Below are 8,956 nucleotides of genomic sequence, written 5' to 3' on the forward strand. Positions count from 1 at the left end.
CGCCGGCCCCGGTGCCATTGCAGCCCGCCACCACCCATACGCCGATTCCAGCATCAACAGCAAAGGCGACTGCCCGTGCGCCTCGGGCCGCCTCCTTAGCCCCACCATCAGTCATCCCACCAGCCAGCACTGATCCAGGGCAGCCGCTTATCCAGCTACAAGCGCGGTCGGTAGTTCAGCAAGATCCGCCACGCCGGAGCACACGGACGCGAGTCCCTACTATAGTTCGTTTTTTTTTTCAAAAGGACGCTGGCTCCAAGTATGTTTTTCGAGCAAGCACGTGTTTTAGCCGCCAAAACGAGCAAAAACTGAACCTGAGAAAATCGAACGTCGACTAATTTTAACATGTGGTTTCTTCCCGATAATTTCCATATGTGCGTTTTGGAACCAGATATGGGAACAGTGGTGACGTTACGCTGTCTAACATGCATTGCAATGTAACTGTTGGCTGTCAGACCAAGGCCTCCGATCGGTGCTGACAACTGGCGACGGATTTGCGAATCTAGATGTACCGCAGCTGAGACAGATGGCGCTGTGTGTTCGGTCGGCCATGGGCAGTTCGTTCGAGGCGAGTCTATGCGGCCCTGTGGCCTGTGATTGGTCGCCGGTTAGGAGTGGGAGATCGGAAACAGCTGTGACGGGATGGGGGTTGGCAAGATGGCGACGATCGGAACGGCCATGCTTATATCTGTATTTTCGGATACAATAAACAAGTTTTGAGTGAGAATCACGTCTTGAGTGAACCCACGAGAACGGCCAATAGTGGTGGCAGCGGTGCTCAAGATGGGAGAGTGATTCTCGTGGTACGGACGGACTTTTACTGGAAACCGTGATTGCCGCAAGTCAACACGTGGCACAGATTGATATACGCAAGATGGCAGAGAAGGACATTTCACTCGATAAGTTTACTGGCGTGACAGCCAAGGATTGGATAGAGTGGCTCGAGGATTACGTATGTTACGCGGAAGGGAGAAAATGGAACCGGGAGAAGCAGGCGTCAAATCTCCGATTTTTTGTGACAGGCGACGTACGGGACTGCGTAAGAGACACTGGAGCCACAGACCTTAATGAGGTCGACACAGCAGTCCAGGCCCTGTTGGGTGGAAAACCGACCTCTCTAACGGCCAGTCAAGAAATCGATGCAATTACCTATAAGGGTAGCGTACTCGTCATGGTCCAACAGATGCGGAGATGGGCGAAATATATTACCAAACAGGAAGAAGTAGATCAGATGGTAATGCTACATCTTCAAAGGCAACTACCTGTGGCGTACGCAGAAGAAGTGATCAAGCGGGACTGTCAAAACCTGAAAGAGGCAGTCAAGGTCGTACAAGGACTCGAGCGGGCACATCAAATCCGAGTGATGCGTCCTCAACAGCCTGAGCAGGTTGTGAGTCGTGTGGTGGAAGGTCAGAGAGCAGATGGGCATCCTGAGAGATCAGCGGGCCATCAGCAGCAGCATGGCTCTCGTGGCGGCTTTGGTCGCCCACCACCTCGTGGTCAGCGAGGAGGACAGCGAGGACCGTTCGCAGGGAGGTGGCAGCAGCGTCAACCCCCACTGGGGACATCTGCTGGTCAGTTCCAGAGGCAGCCACGAGGTAGGAGAGGGGCCCAGTGTTTCACATGCGGAGGTGAGGGACACTTTCGAAGATCCTGTGTGTTTAAGAATGACAGGTGTGGAACGTGTGGCAGAGTGGGTCACCTGAGTCCCATGTGCAATGAAAAAAACGAGACACGACCCGCTACACAGAGCCTCCAGTAGTGGGTCATGGGTGTGAAGAGGACTCTAAGGAGCCTGAACCAGGGGGGAGGTACCTGAAAGTAAAAGTAGGTGATAAGGTAGTCGGTGCTCTTATCGATACAGGGGCTGATGAAACATTAGTTAAGTTGGATTGCCTGCCCCAGGGTACACCTACGTATCCCCTGGACAGTAAAGTTAAGTTAGCGGATGGAAGTGATGCAGATATTGTAGGTTGTGCTGTGCTAGATATAGAGATTGCCAAGTGTGTCCAAAAAGTAACTGTACTTGTGTCACGTAAGTTGTCTGAAGATTGTTTGATTGGAGCTAGGCTTCTCACTCAGCTGGGGGCAAAGATCGACATGAGCACAGTAGACCTGTCCAAAAAAAACCAACTTTTCGATGGACAAGCTCCCCTGGTGTTTTCCCATTGATAGATGGCCCAATAGCTAGCACACCGAATTTCAGCCCTCTAGCTAAACCCTCGACCCTAGCGCAAGAGCGTCAAAGTTTTCCGGTGCGAAGTGCACAGAGAAGGTCATTCTCCGGTGTGAGTCCTGCAGTTGTCGTGTCAGCAGCACTACGCATAAATGTAAAATAATGTGTGGTGAGATCCGTGTCATGGTCTGCGCCCCCCCCCCCCCCCCCACCTATATCCCCGCGCCGCCCCTGTGCCGCCTTCGCCATATTACCGGAGGGGTTGGGTCACGTGACCACGCTGACCTGGGAGCCGCGACCGGTCGGCGCGGTCACTTGTCCCCCGGTCACCGACCGCACCGCAGCGCCACGTCCACCGACTCTACTGCACCGCTACCAGCTACGTAACTGAGGTTAGTGTGTTTGTTTAATGTTGCCTCGTCAGCATAAAATATGCACCAAAAACGATAAAAGCACTAATTTGTTTTGTCGCATGAATAGTGGACATTTTCAGTGTTTCATTTCCACATCTCACTTTTAAATGTGGGCTGCTTTCTGTTTTGTGCTATGCTGGGTTCCCATGAAAATATTCACACAAAACAGCTGCAATAACCCAGCAGCTAATATAGATAATTTAATTGATGGTCGCTTTCAAATTAAATCGTGCTCATTTTTGGTAGATACATTTCGGATTAATTTGTATACCGGTAATAGAAATGGACCCATCTTATTTCTCTCGCTTTCAGACTGTTCCTGGCCACTCGTTCGTGCCATGCCGACCACTCGAGGCGGCAGAGGAAGACGATTTGAAGCAACAAGCGACAAAGGTGCTGACAGTGCTGGCCTGCATCCGTGGGAAGAAGCAGTTGCGTGCGGACTACGAAGAGTCTGCGTCCCTTGCAGTTATAGCTCTGGGCGGTGACTCGACAGAGGCAAACGGCGCTGCATCTGTGCGCTTCAAGAAACCGGGTGCCTGCCACAAGGCGCGCTGGATGGCCCACGTCATCTACGGGCTACGGCATCAAGATGTTCTTGTTCCGACATCAGCTACTGGAGCTGGGCATCATCTCCAAGGACATGCACGACAAGCTGCGGCGGTTCGCTGTGTTTGTCTGCCTCTTTTACGTCAAAGAGTGGCTCACCTGCACAACAGCTGCGGATGCCGCTGTCAGCGACCTCAGCAGGTACCAGGACCTCAACGTTCTCCGCAGGGTGGACCCTAAGGTAGCGGAGGCGGCAATGGAGGTGTACAGTCTGTCTTAAAAGTACCGCGCAAAGTGACGGTGGATCCATCAAGCCTGACCGACGAAGGACTGCCAAATTTGAGTCACCGAAGCAATGGACATCGTCGTCCATTCCCCAGCTCAATTGGTTCGGTAACTTTCAAATTATAGCAGGCCCTTCCTCGGTCAGGTTTGATGGATCCATCGTCACTTTGCGCGGTACTTTTGAGACAGACTGTACGGTCGCCACACCTGGTACCTCACGCAGGAGCTGTTTACCTTGGCGCTGGTCAGCTCCCTGGTGGATCCTCCAACGAAACGGCGGATGGCAGACGTCATACACGAGTATGCGACGGAGCAGGCAACCGCAACCAGAATGGGCAAGCCCGATCTCCCGACTCTGCCCACCGAGGCCGGCCAAGTGAAGGCACTGGAACTGGATGACTTCATCGGACCAGAATCCCGCACAGTGTTCGGAGTCCTCGGCATCAGCGCGGGATTTCTGCGAAAGCCGCTGCCGTGGGACGGTGATCCGGACTTTGATCGCCTGGCGACATTCGTCCTGCACCTGCGGGTCACAAACGACACTGCGGAGCGCGGAGTAAAGCTCATTAGTGACTTCATCGGCCACATCACGACCTCCGACTTCGAGCTGCAGGAGCTGCTACAGGTTGTGGAGGCGCACCGTCAGCGGTACTCAGACTACAGCAAAGCCACCCTGTCAGCCGCCGTCTGAGGCCATGAGACTGTGATTCTGTGACTGATCAGTGCTGTGCGTCTTTCATTGGCTGTGATGTGACAGAAAAGATGTGATTTAGGTTGTTTATCGTCTGTTGAGAAATGCATTTGTTTTATCGTTTCATCAACATATGTCTTTCGTACCAAATACGAGCAGCAGTGGAAACCAGACGCTGTGTTTTGGTTACCTTATATCTAAAGTAGGATAAAGCTGCCTACCTCGGAAAAGTGACATAATGATTTGCCAGTTGTTACTTGTTTCGTGTTTGTCGTTTTGTTTTGTGTCATTACCATTCCTAGGTAATGTATTATTCAATACAAATCAGACGGGTTAGACCACCTGTGCCGAGTTTACGAGCGAAGATGTGTCGATGTGTCAGACAATGACACGGATCTCACCACACATTATTTTACATTTATGCGTAGTGCTGCTGACACGACAACTGCAGGACTCGCACCGGAGAATGGCCTTCTCTGTGTACTTAGCACCGGAAAACTTTGACGCTCTTGCGCTAGGGTCGAGGGTTTAGCTAGTTGGCTGAAATTCGGTGTGCTAGCTATTGGGCCATCTAGCAATGGGAAAACACCAGGGGAGCTTGTCCATCGAAAAGTTGTTTTTTTTTGGACAGGTCTAGAGCACAGGTTTGCTTCATGTCAGAACGGTGACTGTCCCACTACAGTGTTCACCCATGAGAGATCAGTACCATGTGTCTCGTGTGGTGGTGACTGACACAGTTGTGGTGAAGGCTCGGACTGAGATGTTGTTTAGTGGTGAGGTACGTGAGCGACGTTTGCAGGGTCAGACGTGTTTGTTGGAGCCAGAGCGTCCTGCTGAAGACAAGTTAGGCGTTTGTGTGGCTCGGTTAGCTGTTAAGGTTGATGATTACTGTGTTCCCATTCGTGTGTCTAATGTGTCAGCTGATGATGTGAAAGTGTATAAGGGGACACATATTGCCAATGTTCAGGTAGTAGGAGATGAGGCTGTGCAAGGGGTGGGTCATCCAAACCCCTCAGACCTGTCTGACTTTGACAAGGACCTGGACAGGGTGACTGAACATCTGACCATGCAGGACAGGAGTGACTTCAAACAGATCCTGACTGAGTACAAGGAGGTGTTTACAGGATTGGGTAGGACGAGCATTGCTGAGCATTGCATACCGACTGGTGACCACAGACCTATTTTTCAGAACTACAGACCTGTGCCGGGTCACATGAAGGGGAAGGTGGCTGAGCAGCTGAGTCGGTTGGTTGACAGTGGAGTTGTTCGGCCTGTACCTGAGTCGGAGTGGGCGAGTCCTCTCGTCGTCGTCTCCAAGCCGCACAGTAAGGACGTTCGTATCTGTGGTGATTACAGGCGTCTGAATCGCATCACTACTCCTTGTGTGCAAGTCATTCCACATATTGAGTCATGTTTGCGGAAACTTTCGGGAGCTAAACTGTTCACATCGCTTGATTTGGCGCAGGCCTATCATCAGATGCCGCTTCATGTAGCTGATCGTGCTAAAACAACAGTCACAACAGAGTTCGGTTTATTTGAATATCAGTCTTGCCCTTATGGACTTCAGGGATTGCCTCACAGTTTCAATCGTGCTGTGGCACTGGCATTATCTGGTGTTAGTGTGGATGTTTATGTTCAGTATTTCGATGATATCCTCGTTTTGGCCGAGGACATGAGTGAGATGAAATCGAACCTTCGTGCTATATTCCAGTGTTTACAGGACGCTGGCTTTACTCTTTCGCTCCGGAAGATTCGTCTGTGTCAGAGGGAGGTGAAGTTCCTTGGATTTCTGGTCAGTTCTGAGGGAGTCGCGTGTGATCCCGAGAAGACGCGTCTCATCCGAGATTGGCCACAACCAACTACAGTCAAGCAGGTCAGATCATTTCTGGGGCTAGCTTCATATGTTCGTAAGTTTATTCCCAGATTTGCTGAGTTGGCTAAGCCGCTGACCAGATTGACCGAGAAGGGTGTGCCGTTTGTATGGACGTCACAGACAGCTGAGGCCTTTCAGGGTTTGAAAGCTGCTTTAGCGTCGCCACCTGTGCTGGCGCATCCGTCGTTTGAGAAGGGCGCTCCGTCGTTTATATTAGATACAGATGCCAGTGGTGTAGCGATCGGGGCTTGTCTAACGCAGAACGATCGGGTGATCGCGTATGCTAGTCGTCCGCTGACGAAGGCAGAGCGGCAGTATGCAGTCACAAAGCGTGAATTGCTAGCTGTAGTCTGGGCAGTGCAGCATTTCCACCAGTTCTTGGTGGGAGCTAGGTTCGTTTTGAGGACAGATCACGCAGCACTTCAGTGGTTGTTTAATTTCAAAAACCCAGAGGGCCAGATCGCCAGATGGCTGCTGATACTTTCAGAGCTGGATTTTGTGACGAGACATAGGAAGGGAGTTTTGCACAAAAATGGGGACGCTTTGTCTCGATATCCGCATCCAGAGGAGTCGGATTGTTCAGATGGTGTGACGTATCGATGGATTCGGGTCCCAGTGACGTCACAGGATGCAGATGTGGGAGGATCTGGACCAGTGACTGATGAGTTCCATGGGACACCGGTGTTGCGTGCTGTGACATCGGAGACCGAGCAGAATGTGAATGAAAGTAGCATTCAGGGCATGACCATTCAGCAGCTGTCACAGGAGCAGGACAGAGATGCTGGAATTCTGGAGCTCAAGGCGTGGAAACGCAAACGCGTTCGTCCGCGCGAGAAGCACCTGAGATCAGAGGGCGCCATACGGTTACTGAGAGAGTGGCGGCGGCTCGTGGTGCGTGGTGAGGAACATCCTGTTTTGTACAGACGGACGCAGACAGTAAGGGGAGCACCTACTTGTTTGCAGATGGTTGTTCCACAACACCTTCGTCGTGAGATCCTGGAGGCACTTCACTGTGGCTATGGTGGAGGACACCAAGGTGCAGACCGGTTAGAGAAGCTGGTTCGACAGCGATTCTTCTGGCCGGGCATTCAGTCCGAGGTGAGGGGGTTTTGTCAACAGTGTGAGGTGTGTGAGAAAAGGAGAGACGCACCCAGAGGGTCAGAGGCTCCCATGGGGTCATTGCAGTCCGAAGGATTCATGGATCGGTTGGACATTGATTTGGTTGGACCTCTGCCAGCGAGTGAACCTGACGGATATAAGTACGTACTGACGTGCATTGATTCCTTTACCAGGTTCTCATGGGCATTTCCGTTGCCAAATCAGGAGGCACGTACCATTGCTCAGGCGCTGATGGAAAACGTGATTTCTGTTTTCGGTATTCCTCGTGCTATTCACAGCGACCAAGGTCGTAACCTGACGGGTAAAGTGATGACCGAGCTGTACAGTCTGCTGGGTATTCACAGCAGTACGACCAGTGGGTATCATCCCGAGGGCAACAGCTATTCGGAACGCAGTCATCGTGTTCTGATGGCAGCTGTCGCCAAGATGTGTGCTGACCATCCAAAGGCGTGGCCTACTTGTTTGGGCCCTGCTGTGTTGTCAATGAACGCCAATGTACATGACTCCATAGGGATGTCGCCCTATGAAGCTGTGTTCGGACGCCAGGTAAAGCTGCCTGTGGACCGGACGTTTGGAGAGGGAGCCCAGGTCGCGCCGGATCAGTCAAGTGAACCGGACATTCTGGCATACGTGAAAAGGCTCCAGGAGACTATTGACAGCACTGATCAGTTGATTCGTGATGCTAGCGTTTCAGCTCATGAGAAGAGTAAGGTTCTTCATGATTCTCGTTTAGTTGAATCGGTATTCGAGGTTGATGACAGAGTATGGCTTCGTAAACAGGTCTTCAAGAGAGGAGAGACGCCGAAACTTTCTTGGAGGTGGGAAGGTCCGTACAGAGTTCTCGAGAAAAGGAGGGGCTGGACGTATAGGATTGGCAAGGAAGGAGCGGGTGGTGCTTCGAAAGTTGTCCACCACAATCGTTTGAAGTTGTGTGTGTCTACCCCGACCGTCCCACAGAGGCACTCGGCGAGAGGTGATGAGTCTCGGCACGCGGCGCGAGATGATAAGTCTGTGAGACCAGTGGAGGCTCGCCGACGTGACAGGGCGCGCCCAGATCCGATACCAGCAGATACAGGCCGCGAGTATCAACGTAACCGTGTTTTGAACCGTCCTCGGGAAACCGACCTGACCCTTCCTGTGACACGGCACGCTGATGTTCGGGTAACTGACAGACAGACTGATGAATTCACAGGAGACGGGACATCAGATGTGCAGACAGACGGTGACACGGCGTCGACAGACCATGTTGTTGTTGACCCGACTGACGCCCTCCCAGTGCAAAATGACAGTGCTGACACGAGTGGGGTGACGGATGCTAACCCACCCTTACGGCGCTCAGGCAGAGATAGACGTATGCCTCGTCATCTGGCTGATTACGTGCTGGATTAGATTTAAGATTTCAGTGTGTGCTACATGCATAAGATTTGTTTTCGTTTCATAATAGATGTAGGAGAATGATGTCAGAGCTGACAGCAGAGCTTATCTGGATCACAGTATCTCAGTCGATCTCCAGGAATGGTTAAGGCAATGGTATTTACTGGCTGTGATATGTGCTAATTCATAAGTGCACATGTGAGTGAGCCCATATTAGATCCGAGTAGCAGAGCGGTGCCTTGAAAACAGCAGTCTATGACTCACTGTTTCCCTCAGGTTGATTGTTGAGTCGGTCAGATACAGGTGTAAGGTAATAACATGCAGGGACATCGTGTGATTTTTTTTTCTACGCTACGTTATGTTGTCTGACAGTTTTGTTGACGGGTCGTCAACTTATGTGGCCGGGGGTATTGTTGGCTGTCAGACCAAGGCCTCCGATCGGTGCTGACAACTGGCGACGGATTTGCGAATCTAGA

General features: G+C 51.7%; 1 long non-coding RNA gene across 1 annotated transcript; it reads left to right on the forward strand.

Annotated features, from left to right (window-relative positions):
- Window positions 1-2,402: 2,402 nt before the first annotated feature.
- On the forward strand, window positions 2,403-2,963 carry LOC122365144. Its single transcript, XR_006253687.1, has 2 exons — window positions 2,403-2,568; window positions 2,902-2,963. It is a non-coding gene; the product is annotated as an uncharacterized LOC122365144 (long non-coding RNA).
- Window positions 2,964-8,956: the final 5,993 nt, after the last annotated feature.

This window comes from Amphibalanus amphitrite, unplaced genomic scaffold (assembly GCF_019059575.1).
Source record: "Amphibalanus amphitrite isolate SeventyFive unplaced genomic scaffold, NRLGWU_Aamphi_draft 000718F_arrow, whole genome shotgun sequence".
NCBI lineage: Eukaryota > Metazoa > Arthropoda > Thecostraca > Balanomorpha > Balanidae > Amphibalanus > Amphibalanus amphitrite.